Raw genomic sequence first — 13,033 nt, forward strand, 5'->3', positions numbered from 1 at the left:
TGCTCCCTTACCTACGTGGCTGATCCTGCCAGTAGCATATGCTTCTCTCAAAGATTCAGCCATGCATGTTTAAGTACCCATGGTTGGCTGGTGGACATGGCTCAATGAAACTATGAGCCAAGCCATGAGGGCCACCTAAGATGGATGGGTCATGGTAGAGTTCTGACAAAATGTGGTCCACTGGAAGGGAATGGCAAATCATTTCAGTATTCTTGCCTGGAGAACCCCATGAACAGTATGAAAAGCAAAAAGTTAGGACACTGAAAGATGAACTCCCCAGGTCCGTAGGTGCCCAATATGCTGCTGGAGATCAGTGGAGAAATAACTCCAGAAAGAATGAAGAGATGGAGTCAAAGCAAAAACAATACCCAGTTGTGGATGTGACTGGTGATATCCAATGCTGTAAAGATCAATATTGCATAGGAACCTGGAATGTTAGGTCCATGAATCAAGGCAAATTGGAAGTTGTCAAACAGGAGATGGCAAGAGTGAATGCTGACATTCTAGGAATCAGCGAACTAAAATGGACTAGAATGGGTGAATTTAACTCAGATGACCATTATATATACTACTGTGGGCAGGAATCCCTTAGAAGAAATGGAGTAGCCATCAGAGTCAACAAAAGAGTCTGAAATGCAGTACTTGGATTCAATCTCAAAAAAAAACTGAATGATCTCTGTCCATTTCCAAGGCAAACCATTCAATATTATAGTAATCCAAGTCTATGCCCCAACCAGTAACGCTGAAGAACCTGAAGTTGAATGGTTCTATAAAGCCCTACAAGACCTTCTGGAACTAACACCCAAAAAAGATGTCCTTTTCCTTATACGGGACTAGAATGCAAAAGTAGGATGTCAAGTGCTACCTGCAGTAACAGGAAGATTTGACCTTGGAGTACAAAATGAAGTAGGTCAAAGGCTAACAGAGTTTTGCCAAGAGAATGCACTGGTCATAGCAAACACCCTCTTCCAACAACACAAGAGAAGACTATACACATTGACATCACCAGATGGTCAATACTGAAATCAGACTGATTATATCTTTACAGCCAAAGATGGAGAAACTCTATACAGTCAGCAAAAACAAGACCGGGAGCTGACTGTGGCTCAGATCACAAACTCCTTATTGCCAAATTCAGACTTAAATTGAGGAAAGTGAGGAAAATCACTAGACCATTCAGGTATGACCTGTACAGTGTGATTATACAGTGGAAATGACAAATAGATTCAAGGGACTAGATCTGATAAACAGAGTGCCTGATGAACTATGGACAGAGGTTTGTGACATTGTACAGGAGACAGTGATCAAGACCATCCCCAATAAAAAGAAATGCAGAAAGGCAAAATGGTTTCCTCAGGAAGCCTCACAAATAGCTGAAAAAAGAAGAGACGTGAAAGGCAAAAGAGAAAAGGAAATATACACTCATTTGAATGCAGAGTTCCAAAGAATAGCAAGGAGAGATAAGAAAGCCTTCCTCATGATCAGTGCAAAGAAATAGCGGAAAACAATAGAATGAGAAAGACTAGAGATCACTTCAAGAAAACTAGAGATACCAAGGGAACATTTCATGCAAAGATGAGCCCAATAAAGGACAGAAATGGTATGAGCCTAACAGAATCAGAAGATATTAAAAAAAAAAGTGGCAGGAATACACAGAAGAACTATACAAAAAATATCTTCATGACCCAGATAACCATGGTAGTGTGATCACTCATCTAGAGCCAGATATCCTGGAATGTGAAGTCAAATGGGCCTTAAGAAGCATCACTATGAACAAAGCTAGTGAAGGTGGTGGATTTCTATTTGAGCTATTTCAAATCCTAAATGATGATGTTGTGAAAGTGCTGCACTCAATAAGCCAGAAAATTTGGAAAACTCAGCAGTGGCCACAGGACTGGAAAAGGTCAGTTTTCATTCCAATCCCAAAGAAAGGCAATGCCAAAGAATGCTCAGACTACTGCACAATTGCACTCATCTCACTCACTAGCAAAGTAATGCTCAAAATCCTCCAAGCCAGGCTTCAATAGTACATGAACCATGATGTTCAAGCTGGATTTAGAAAAGGCAGAGGAACCAGAGATCCAACATCTGCTGGATCTTCGAAAAAGCAGGAGAGTTCCAGAAAAACATCTACTTCTGCTTTATTGACTATGCCAAAGCCTTTGACTGTGTGGATCACAACAAACTGTGGAAAATTCTGAAAGAGATGGGAATACCAGACCACCTGACCTGCCTCCTGAGAAATCTGTATGCAGGTCGAGAAGCAACAGCTACAACTGGACATGGAACAACAGACTGGTTCCAAATCTGTAAAGGATTATGTCAAAGCTATATATTGTCACTCTGCTTATTTAACTTTTATGCAGACTGAAGTTGCTCAGTCGTGTCCAACTCTTTGTGAGCCCATAGACTGTAGCCTTCCAGGCTCCTCTGTCCATGGGATTTTCCAGGCAATAGTCCTGGAGTGGATTGCCATTTCCTTCTTCAGGAGATCTTCCCAACCCAGGGCTCGAACCCAGGTCTCCCACATTGTAGACAGACGCTTTACCATCTGAGCCACCAGGAAGTCAGGGAAGTCACCTGACCTGACTCCTGAGAAATCTGTATGCAGGTCAAGAAGCAACAGCTACAACTGGACATGGGACAAAAGACTGGTTCCAAATCTGGAAAGGATTATGTCAAGGCTGTATACTATCACTCTGCTTATTTAACTTATATGCAGAGTACATCCTGAGAAATGCTGGGCTGGATGAAGCACAAGCTGGAATCAGAATTGTTGGGAGAAATATCAATAACCTTAGATATGCAGATGACACCACCCTTACGGCAGAAAGTGAAGAAGATCTAAAGAGCCTTTTGATGAAAGTGAAAGAGGAGAGTGAAAAAGTTGGCTTAAAACTCAGCATTCAGAAAACTAAGATAATGGCATCCAGGCCATCACTTCATGGCAAATAGATGGGGAAACAGTGGAAACAGTGGCAGATTTTATTTTTCTGGGCTCCAAAGTCACTTTAGATGGTGACTGCAACCATGAAATTAAAAGACACTTGCTTCTTGAAGGAGAAGCTATGACCAACCTAGACAGCCTATTAAAAAGCAGAGACATTACTTTGCCAACAAAGGTCCATCTAGTCAAAGGTATGATTTTTCCAGTAGTCATGTATGGATGTGAGAGTTGGACTGTAAAGAAAGCTGAATGCCAAAGAATTGATGCTTTTGACCTGTGGTGTTGGAGAAGACTCTTGAGAGTCCCTTTGACTGCAAGGAGATACAACCAGTCAATCCTAAAGGAAATCAGTCCTGAATATTCATTGGAAGGACTGATGCTGAAGCTGAAACTCTAATACTTTGGCCACCTGATGTGAAGAACTGACTCAATGGAAAAGACCCTTATATTGGGCAGGATTGAAGGCAGGAGGAGAAGGGATTTCAGAGGATGAGATGGTTTGATGGCATCACCAACTCTTTGGACATGAGTTTGAGGAAGCTCTGGGAGTTGGTGATGGACAGGGAATCCTGGCATGCTACAGTCCATGGTTTCACAAATAGTTGGACACAACTGAGTGACTGAACTGAACTGAATAGTATTTATTGAAAAAATCCACATATAAGTGAACCTGCATGGTTCAAACATACCTGTGTTTTTCAACAGTCAACTGTACATACATGTAAATATATCTGTTTATATATGCTTGTCTGTAAGTGAAATGAATCACAGCACTAATTAAAGGAACAAGAGGAAGGAATTAAGGTTATTTTATTATTACAGGTACTCACACTACCCAAAGAGTGATACAGTGTTATTTAAAAGTAGGCATGGACTAGCTGTAAATATAAATTTTAAACTCTAGGGAAGCCATTTTCAAAAGTACAAAGAAAAGTATAACTGATAAGTAAAAAAAGGAAATGGAATTATATAAAATGTTCAACTAAAAGCACAAACAGCAGAAATAGCTCTTACTGATTTTTTTCAACTACATGACATTCTAGAAAAGACAATACTACAGACAAAAAAAAAAAAAAAATCAGTAGTTGAAAGTGACTGGGTGGAGAACTGGTAGAGATGAAAAGGTGGAGCACAGAGGATTTTTAGGGCAATGAATAATACTGTGTATGATATTACAATGATGGATATGTCATTACAGATTTGTCCAAATGCATAGAATGTACAACACCAAGAGTGAACCCTAAAGTAAACTACGGACTTTGGGTGACTATCATGTCCGCTTAAGTCCAACCTTGGTAACAAATGTACCATTCTGCTAAATGATGTTGATAATAGGGGAGTAGGGGAATGTGTAGGAATAGGGGACAAATCTTTATTCCTCCCTCCCAATTTTTTGTATGCCTAAAACTGCTCTTAAAAAATAAAGTCTTTTAAAAAACCAAAAAATTTATTATCTTAATGTTCTGGAGATCAGAAGTCCAAAATAGGTGAGTGGAGTTCCTAGAGGGTCTAGAACTTTCCTTATTTATTTTTTTTAATGAGAAATGGAGTATTTCCTGCCATATCAGTAAACAAGGATGCCATAGTCTTCAGTGATTCTGGCCCTCCAAATGTGAATTCCTGAGCCCTAAGGGCACTCAAGAAGGAGAAGAGTGCCTGCACAATCTGGCAGCCATTAGGCTGCAGCCACTCCCTATGGTGAGCATTGAGGAACTCAGGATGAGAAAAATGCAGGATACTGGCCCCAGATAGCTGAGATGCACGTAAAACTAAGCATTTCAATGAGCCTGGACTTTCTCATCTTCCCATACATAGAAAAGCACTAAATTCCTTAACATGAGATATCTGGTTTTCTTTAATTAACAATAATCTTTTGATGAGCAGATTACCTGCTCTTTGTTATAAAGCTTCTATATAACCTGTCTCCTCCCCTGGCTTCCTCAGAGGAGTTCTTTCAGGGCTACTTGAGATGCTGCCTCCCAGGCTTAAGTCCTAAAATTTTCTGCCAAATAAAGTGTAACTTTCAGCTTTTAGGTTATGACTATTTTTAAGTTGACCTTTCCTTGCCTTTTCCATCTTCTACAGGCTTTTCACATGTCTTGACTCATGGCCCTGCATCATTCAATCTAATTCTGTCATCCCGTCTCCTCTGACTCACTTGCCTCTCTCACTTGTAAAGACTTTGTGATTACTTTGGGCCAACCTTGAAAATCCTGGATAGTCTCCCCATCCCAAGATCCCTAATTTAATAACATCTGCAAAGTCCTTTTAGGCACATAAGGCAACATATTTATGGGTTTTGGGCATTTGAATGAGGATATCTTTGGCCAGCTCTTATTCTGCCTACTGCAGTCTGTCCCCTGCCCCCCCCCCAAAGATTCATGTCTACTCTACATGCTAAAGCCATTCACTCCATCCCAACATCCCCAAAAGTCTCAATCAATTTATAGTATCAACAAAGAGTGACAAGTCTAATCTAAATCTCATCAACTCAAAAGCCCCAAACCTCAGGGTCAAAATAATTGAAATCAGATATCTGGTGAGATTCTGAGTATGATACACTTTGGGATGAAATTCCTCTCCATCTATGGACCTGTGAAACTAGAATTAAATGCCTCAGTGTCACCATCTGTAGAACAGGGATATTAATAGTTGCCACTGAGAAGTGGAATATTTCCTGCCGTATCAATAAACAAGGATGTCACAGTCATCGGTGATTGCACCCCTCCGGTGTGAGCCAGTGAGCCCTAAGGGAACTCAGGAAGGAGAAGAACACTTGCTATCTAGCAGCCATCAGACTATAGCCACTCCCTAGGGTGAGCCCTGTGGAACTCAGAAAATTGGCCCAAGATAGCTGAGGTGCCTATCAAAGGAATGATTTCAGAGATCCCAGACTCTTGCATCTTCCCATACATAGAAATGCACTATATACCTGCTCTTTGTTGCAAAACCACTATATAAATTGGCTCCTCCTTGGCCTCCTCAGAGCAGTTCTCTGGGGATTATGTGTGATGCCATCTTGAAGTCCTAAAAATTCCCACCTAATAAAACATAACTCTCAATTTTTAGGTTGTGAATATTTTTTAAGACAATACCACTTTGTATCAGAGTTCACCCAGAGAATCAGTGTGTGTGAGTCGCTCCGGTAGTGTCCAACTCTTTGCAGCCCCAAGGACTGTAGCCCACTAGGCTCCTCGTCCATGGAGTTCTCCAGGCAAGAATACTGGAGTGGATTGCCATTTCCTTCTCCAGGGTATCTTCCCAACCTAGTGATTGGACCCAGGTTTCTCGCATTGCAGGCATTTCAGGTATTGCAGGCAGAGAAGCAGAACCAGTAGCCAATTACATATGTAGTGTTTATGTGTGTGTGTGTACATGTATGTTTGTGTGTGTACTAAGAAGTTTATCAGAGGGAAGCGACTTCTGTAGTAACAGTGAAGCTGGCTAAGAAAGGCCATCTGCACGTCTGATTCTGGAGCCCAGGGTCCACAAGCATGCAGTCGGGAAGGGAAAATCACAAGCAGGATGGAAGCCGTGAGGATGGGCTGAAACCATGTCTATTTTTGTTGACTCTGATCTTGGTGACAAGCGTATCTACAGAAACTGGGACCCTTTGTCATGGAGCTGAACACACACAGACACCTGACCCATGAGTCAGAGAACTGAAGGAAGATCTGAGGAGAATAGAAATCACAGGCTCAACTTGCTTCCCACTGACAATCAGCAAATTGGCAGCAACGTGTGTGGTGCTACAGTGTGGCTCCTGTCCCTGCTCTGCCAGCTCTCATGAGGGAACCTCCTTTGTACCCATCCTAACAGGAAATGCAGGTGGAAGGGAATTCTGGGACAAAGCCGTGCCCAGGTTGGCACACTAGAAAGTCATCACACACCTCCTAGAGCTGCTGGAAGAAACAGTGTCTGAGCAGAAGTCAGCTCAGTGGCCAGACCCAGTGATGTTAGTACTCATCTTTGTTACTATAATGGTTAACATGCAACCTCACCCACCAGTCCACAGGAGGAGTATGTTTAAGGCAAGTTGGCCCCTGTTGTTGACCAAAATCTTGGCTTTCTCTGCCCACCAAAGCCAAATAAAAAATATGGAAACAGAGTTTGAAGGAAATAGAAAGGTGGCTTTAATTCTCAGCCAGCAGAGAGGGGAACACAGTAGGTTAACGCTGAAAGAACTGCCCCCCCACAACCTGGCCACAATGAGGGGTCTGCTGCTGCTGCTAAGTCACTTCAGTCATGTCCGACTCTGTGTGACCCCATAGACAGTAGCCCACCAGGCCTCCCCCATCCCTGGGATTCTTCAGGCAAGAACACTGGAGTGGGTTGCCATTTCCTTCTCCAATGCATGAAAGTGAAGTCGCTCAGTCATGTCCGACTCCTAGCGACCCCATGGACTGCAGCCTACCAGGCTCCTCCATCCATGGGATTTTCCGGGCAAGGAGGGGTCTAGGGGCATATATAAGATGAGGGCTTGCAGTCAGGGGTCTGTGATGAAGAACAGTGGTATAAGAATCTTGCATTCTTCTTCTTCTTGCATTGTTTCAATGTAGCCCAGTAATTGAGTCTGGCAGTCCAGTGGCCCTGCCCCTTCTTTCTGATATGTAAAAAGAAAAAAAAAAAAGCTACACGAGATGATTTGCAGAGAGAGTGCTGTAAAGTAAGCACCAGATACAGGATGTAATTAGCATAGAGTCAAAGGATAATGGGTGCAAAATGTAGCTCATGCAGAATTTGGGGACAGAAAAGCATTTTTTAGTTATAGATTACAGATTAGGAACAGTTACAGTAAAAACCAGGAATGTTCAGGCCTATTTGCTGTTCTCATTATCTTCTCTGTTCTCAGGAAAAGAAAAGGAAAACCCATTCCTCTTTTTTCTTTTTCATTGCAACACCCCCTTTCATGTAGAACCATGCTGCTGATGAGAAATGGAATGTTTCTTGCCATATTAATAAACAAGAATATGACAGTCACCAGCAATTGCAGCTACCACAGAGGGTGAGATTGTGAACAGAGAGGAAATTCAGGATGGGAAAACACAGGATTCAGGCCCCAGATAGCTGAGGCACATATGAAAGGAGTGATGTCAGTGAGCCCACACTCGTGTATTTCCCCTTACATAGAACAGGGCTTCCCCGATGGCTCAGCAGATAAAGAATCCACCTGCAATGCAGGAGACACAGGAGATATGGGCTTGATTTCTGGGTCAGGAAGATCCTCTGGAGGAAGGCATGGCAACCCATTCCAGCATTCTTGCTTGGAGAATCCCATGAACAGAGAAGCCTGGCAGGCTACAATCCAAAGGGTCTCAAAGAACCAGACAGGGAACAATGGACAGATCCAATATTGGAAAAGGAGGACATCAAGGCTGTACACTGTCACTCTGTTTATTTAACTTATATGCAAGGTGCATGATGTGAAATCCCAGACTGGATGAACCACAAGCTGGAATCAAGATTGCCTGGAGAAATATCAGCAACCTCAGATATGCAGATGATACCACTCTAATGGAAGAAAATGAAGAGAAACTAAAGAGCCTTGATGAAGGTGAAAGAGGAGAGTGAAAAAACTGGCTTAAAACTTAACATGCAAAAATCTAAGATTATGATATTCAGTACCATCACTTCGTGGCAAATAGATGGGGAAAAGTGGAAACAGTGACAGATTTGGGCAGAGCAGAAGAGAGCAATAGAGGGTGAGATGGTTGGATGGCATCACTGACTCAATGGACATGAGTTTGCGCAAGCTCCTGGAGACAGTGAGAGACAAGGAAGCTTGGCGTGCTGTGTAGTTCATAGCGTCACAAAGAGTCGGACATACTTAGTGACTGAACAAAAAAAAACGCATAGAACAGAGCTAAGTTGTTTAACTTGGGCTATCTGGTTTTCTTTAATTAACAATAATCTTTTCATGTTCAGACTACCTGTCTTTTGTTGCAAAATTTCTATATAACCTGGCTCTTCATTGCCTCTTTGGAGTAGTTTCTCAGAGCTACCTGAAATGCTGTCTCCTGGGTTGCAGTCCTTTTGTCCCACATAAAACTTTACTTGCAATTCTCACACTGTGCAATTTTTTTCAACTATGATCACAGAGGAAGAAATTTCTCTGCCAAAAAAAGTGTTATGCCATCTTCTCTTAGAGTTTAGAAAAATGGGGAATTAGTCTCAGGCTGGAAGAAGCTGAAGGAGGGTATAAAGCCCTCCTTCAGGGCTGGAGAGTAAGAACTTTCTGTGAAGCTTTCTGCGGCAATCTACTTTGCTGGAATGAAAGCAATGTGCAGAAATACAAGGCATGCAAAGAAAGAGAGAACTCGTAGGCCAGAGTAGTGGGAGGCTGGAAGCTGGAAAAGAGATAGATGAGAATGTGTGGGGAGGATCCATTGAGATGTAACCATGGCAGGAATACATCTGGGTTTCTATCCATGTGAAATGAGTGATCCCTGGTCAAGATGTGTTGCTGGCCCAGGGAGAAGAAAAAAGTAATGTCCCACAGTTGCTGACAGCCTGAGAACCGAAACTTACAGTGTGGGTTCTGGTTTTAAATTTCCTTTGTTATTGAGTCTAAATTGAACATAATGTGATCTTTATGTGAGGCCTGGTGTTGGAGCTGAATTTGGGTTGAAGGGAGGCATGTCCTGGGGTTCAGGTTGGACAAAGAGAGGTAGTTTTCTTAGAATGAAGGAGAAGGTGGAGCTGAGTCAGCACCAAAGGTGGGAAGGACTAGAGCTGCAAGAAGTTGAACAGGTAAGGTAGCAGTGAGTGGGTGGGTGAGTCAGAGCTAGTGGGAGGGCAGATGGGTCCATCAGGGCAGGGGGCTTTGGAGGATAAAACTATAAGTGGGGAGGGGCAAGTATGAGATGCTCCCTGTGTCAGTGGATGAGGGGGTGGCAGTGCTGGCACTTCAAAGGCACAGGAGCCTGGATTGGTTGGTTCCCTGACCTCCAAGTTCTGCTGCTATAACAAGTTATCATAGACTGGAAGGCTTATAAACAGCATTTATTTCTCACAGTTGTGGAGACTGGGAAGTTCAAGGTCAAGGCACCAGGAGACCCAGGGTCTGGTTCATAGACTTTCCTTCTTGCTATAACCTCACATGATGGAAAGAGAGAGGGAGGTCTTGGTTCCCTTCTATAAGGACACTAACCCCATGAATAGGGCCCCACCCTCATGACCTAAGCACCTCCCAAAGGCCCCACCTCCTAATACCACCACAGGGGATGCTAAGTTTCAGCATATGAATTTGGGGGGAACATTTAGTCTCTAGCAGGGGTAATAGTATCCACCTAAGACTGCAGTGGGGAGTAATATAATCTGAGATAGGCAACAGATCAAGCCCAGAGTCTGGCAGGTGGTAGATCCCTGATAGAGCTCCTTCTCCACTCACTCCAGAGTAGGACAACACCATCACTCAGGACCTTGGGCAAGCCCTCCTGAGCCTCAGCTTTTTCAGCTGAAAAATGTGGATAATAATAGCCCCTTCCTTCAAGTTGAGATGAGGACTCAGTGAGATAGTCCTTGTAATGTGCCTGGCTCAGGGCCTGCACAGAAGACATCCTCGATTAAAGGCAGTTGGTGTCACCCTGAGCTGGGGGCTCTGCAGGGGCCTCTTAGTGAAGCCCTGAACCCACAGGAGAGTTGTTGCTCCTACAGTAATCATTTGCTCCAGGTGGTCTTTCTAGAATCCTCTTGGGACCCACAGATGTCCTTCTTCTGCCCCTTGGTCATGTACTGTCTCTCTGTCCAGGTGTGGCAGGGCCAGTCTAGCCTGAACTTCATCTCTGGTGATGGGTGTTCACAAAACCATCCATTTTCCATAAGTATCCCACTGAGATTGCAAATCTCTTCCACCTGGTTAATGGCCAGAGCACAGTGTTGCTGGGGGCAACTATGAACCATTCAGACTGTACACACTCTCTGCCACTCCCTCCTTACCAGCAATTTGGGAAAATGCAGCCAATTCTTTAAGACACTTCATGTAAAAAGCAGAATTTACACCGTATGAACTATTTCTTTTTTTCCTTCCTTTTGTTTTCCATTAAATGAGTCTCTCTTGCTCATTATTCTGTCTCATGGAAGATCTCAAAAGAGTGGTGATTCTAGGAAATTCATGAACTCCTGGGAAGTTGAGGCTCCTAAAAACATACTCATTTAAAGCATGAAATATAGCTCTGCATGTGTGTAAACCCAGGCAATTTCATGAGGCCAGGAAGGTGGGGGCTGGAATTGCTTTGCTGTAGAGTTGTCTATAATTACCTGCCTCTTACCTGCCATTGCCCATGGCCTCAGTTTCAAATTGAGAATCAGAGAAAGTGATGCAGCAAATGTGATCGTTCCACTCTGCCTCAGCCCCATGATGCAGCCAGGTAGGGCCCCACCTGCACCTCTCACCCGTACAGCCCCCTTGAGCCCAGACCCCCTCTCCAGCCAACTCCACTTTGGGGTTCCAGACCCTAACTCTGGACCTTTGTCTGTGACCTTGGCACGAGGTCTGTGTGTGTCGCTCTCCCTAATGTCTGGCTCCAGCCTCTTGGGTCCTTCCCACTGCAGAACTAAACACATGACCTGGCAGATGAAACAGAGCTGGGCTTTATACCATCCTCAGGCCTGGGCAAGAGTTTGTGCCATGGGTCCCACACTGTAGAGGACACTGCTCCCTGTGGCATCAGGAATCACTGGAACCAAAAGGGTGATGGGCCCATTTGGACGTTGCCTGACACGTCACCAGTCTAGATCACTTTTTGGTGTCTGAGACCCCAGAATTCCCTGCCCAGGTGACCTGAAGCCCATTCCCTGACCCAGATCAACCATCAGAGATAGAGTCACAGTGAAGAGGATGCAGTATCCACATCCCTCATAAGAGGGCTCACTGGCTGAGACCCTTCTGTTGCAGGTGGGTTTCTGCCATGCCAGGGGTGAAAGTGTCCAGAGGCCGCTGGAACCATTAGGGAACTGAGAGTTACCGGGAGGATACTGTTTCTGATCCCTCAAAGTCTGACCAGTATCAAGTTCTAAATTTCAGAGTTCATTGACTCACAGTATCTCAGAGCTGCAGAGACATTGGTCTAGGCATTGATTGAGAATCTGCTCTGATAAGAATGAGGTTTATCATCATGCCTGTTTTCTCAGCCACCCCCTCCACTCTGCTTCCAAGAATAGTCTCTGCCCACTCAGCAGGAATCTGGGACCTTGGCCCACAGAAGCTATGTTTAAGAACAATTTGCTTATCCTGGATCCTAGGGCCTCTGTGTCCTCCACACAGAGTGATTTTGGCTACCATTCCTTCAGAAATGCTCGGGCCTGGCCAATCGCAGCCAGGGAGAACAGAAAGGCCTTCCCAAGGGCTGGCCAAACTCCTGGAGTTTATGGAGGTGCCAAGAAAATTCCAGAGCTTCTCCAAGTGTGGGCTCCGTATTAGGATCAGCCAGCATAGCACCAAATCTACTGAACCCAGTTTCCCCCTGAGGGGTCAGCCTGGAGCCAACCTTCAGGGCCACCCTTAGGGCAGGTGGACCCAGTTCTGAGGACCTGGCTCTGGGCATACTGTTCACACTTGTGTCAGTGTGAGAGAGCTCCACAGGACTCAAGGGTCACACTCAGCATCTCTGGGAGGGGGAATGTTTCAGCAGCCACCACCTGCCAGACCCCTGGGTCTCCACCATGAGCATGGGGGAGTCATGAAGGAAGCATTACTCTTGTCAGAGAACTCTTCAGAAATGCATATTCCCCATGAAGTAAGCACATTACACTCTCAGTGTTCTCCAGCTTCCCTCCCAACCACCTGGGTGCTGAGCCCTGGAGTCACGGGGATCAGGACCTGATGTCACTGACAGAACAGACTCTGGATTCAGCTGGGCCCAGGTTCCAGTCCTATCTCTGCCTCTCTTACCCTGAGTGACCCTTGATCCCCCTGAACCTCAGCCTCCTGTCTGTTCTTAGGGCAAAAGATGTGAGCAAAAAGATGCAGCAAAAAGTAGTCACCTAGGAGACTTCCCTGCTGGCACAGTGGATGAGTCTGCCTACCAATGCAGGGGACACAGGTTTGATCCCTGGTCTGGGAAGGTTCCATATGCTGTGGAGTAA

This window comes from Bos taurus, chromosome 2 (assembly GCF_002263795.3).
Source record: "Bos taurus isolate L1 Dominette 01449 registration number 42190680 breed Hereford chromosome 2, ARS-UCD2.0, whole genome shotgun sequence".
Taxonomy (NCBI): Eukaryota; Metazoa; Chordata; class Mammalia; order Artiodactyla; family Bovidae; genus Bos; species Bos taurus.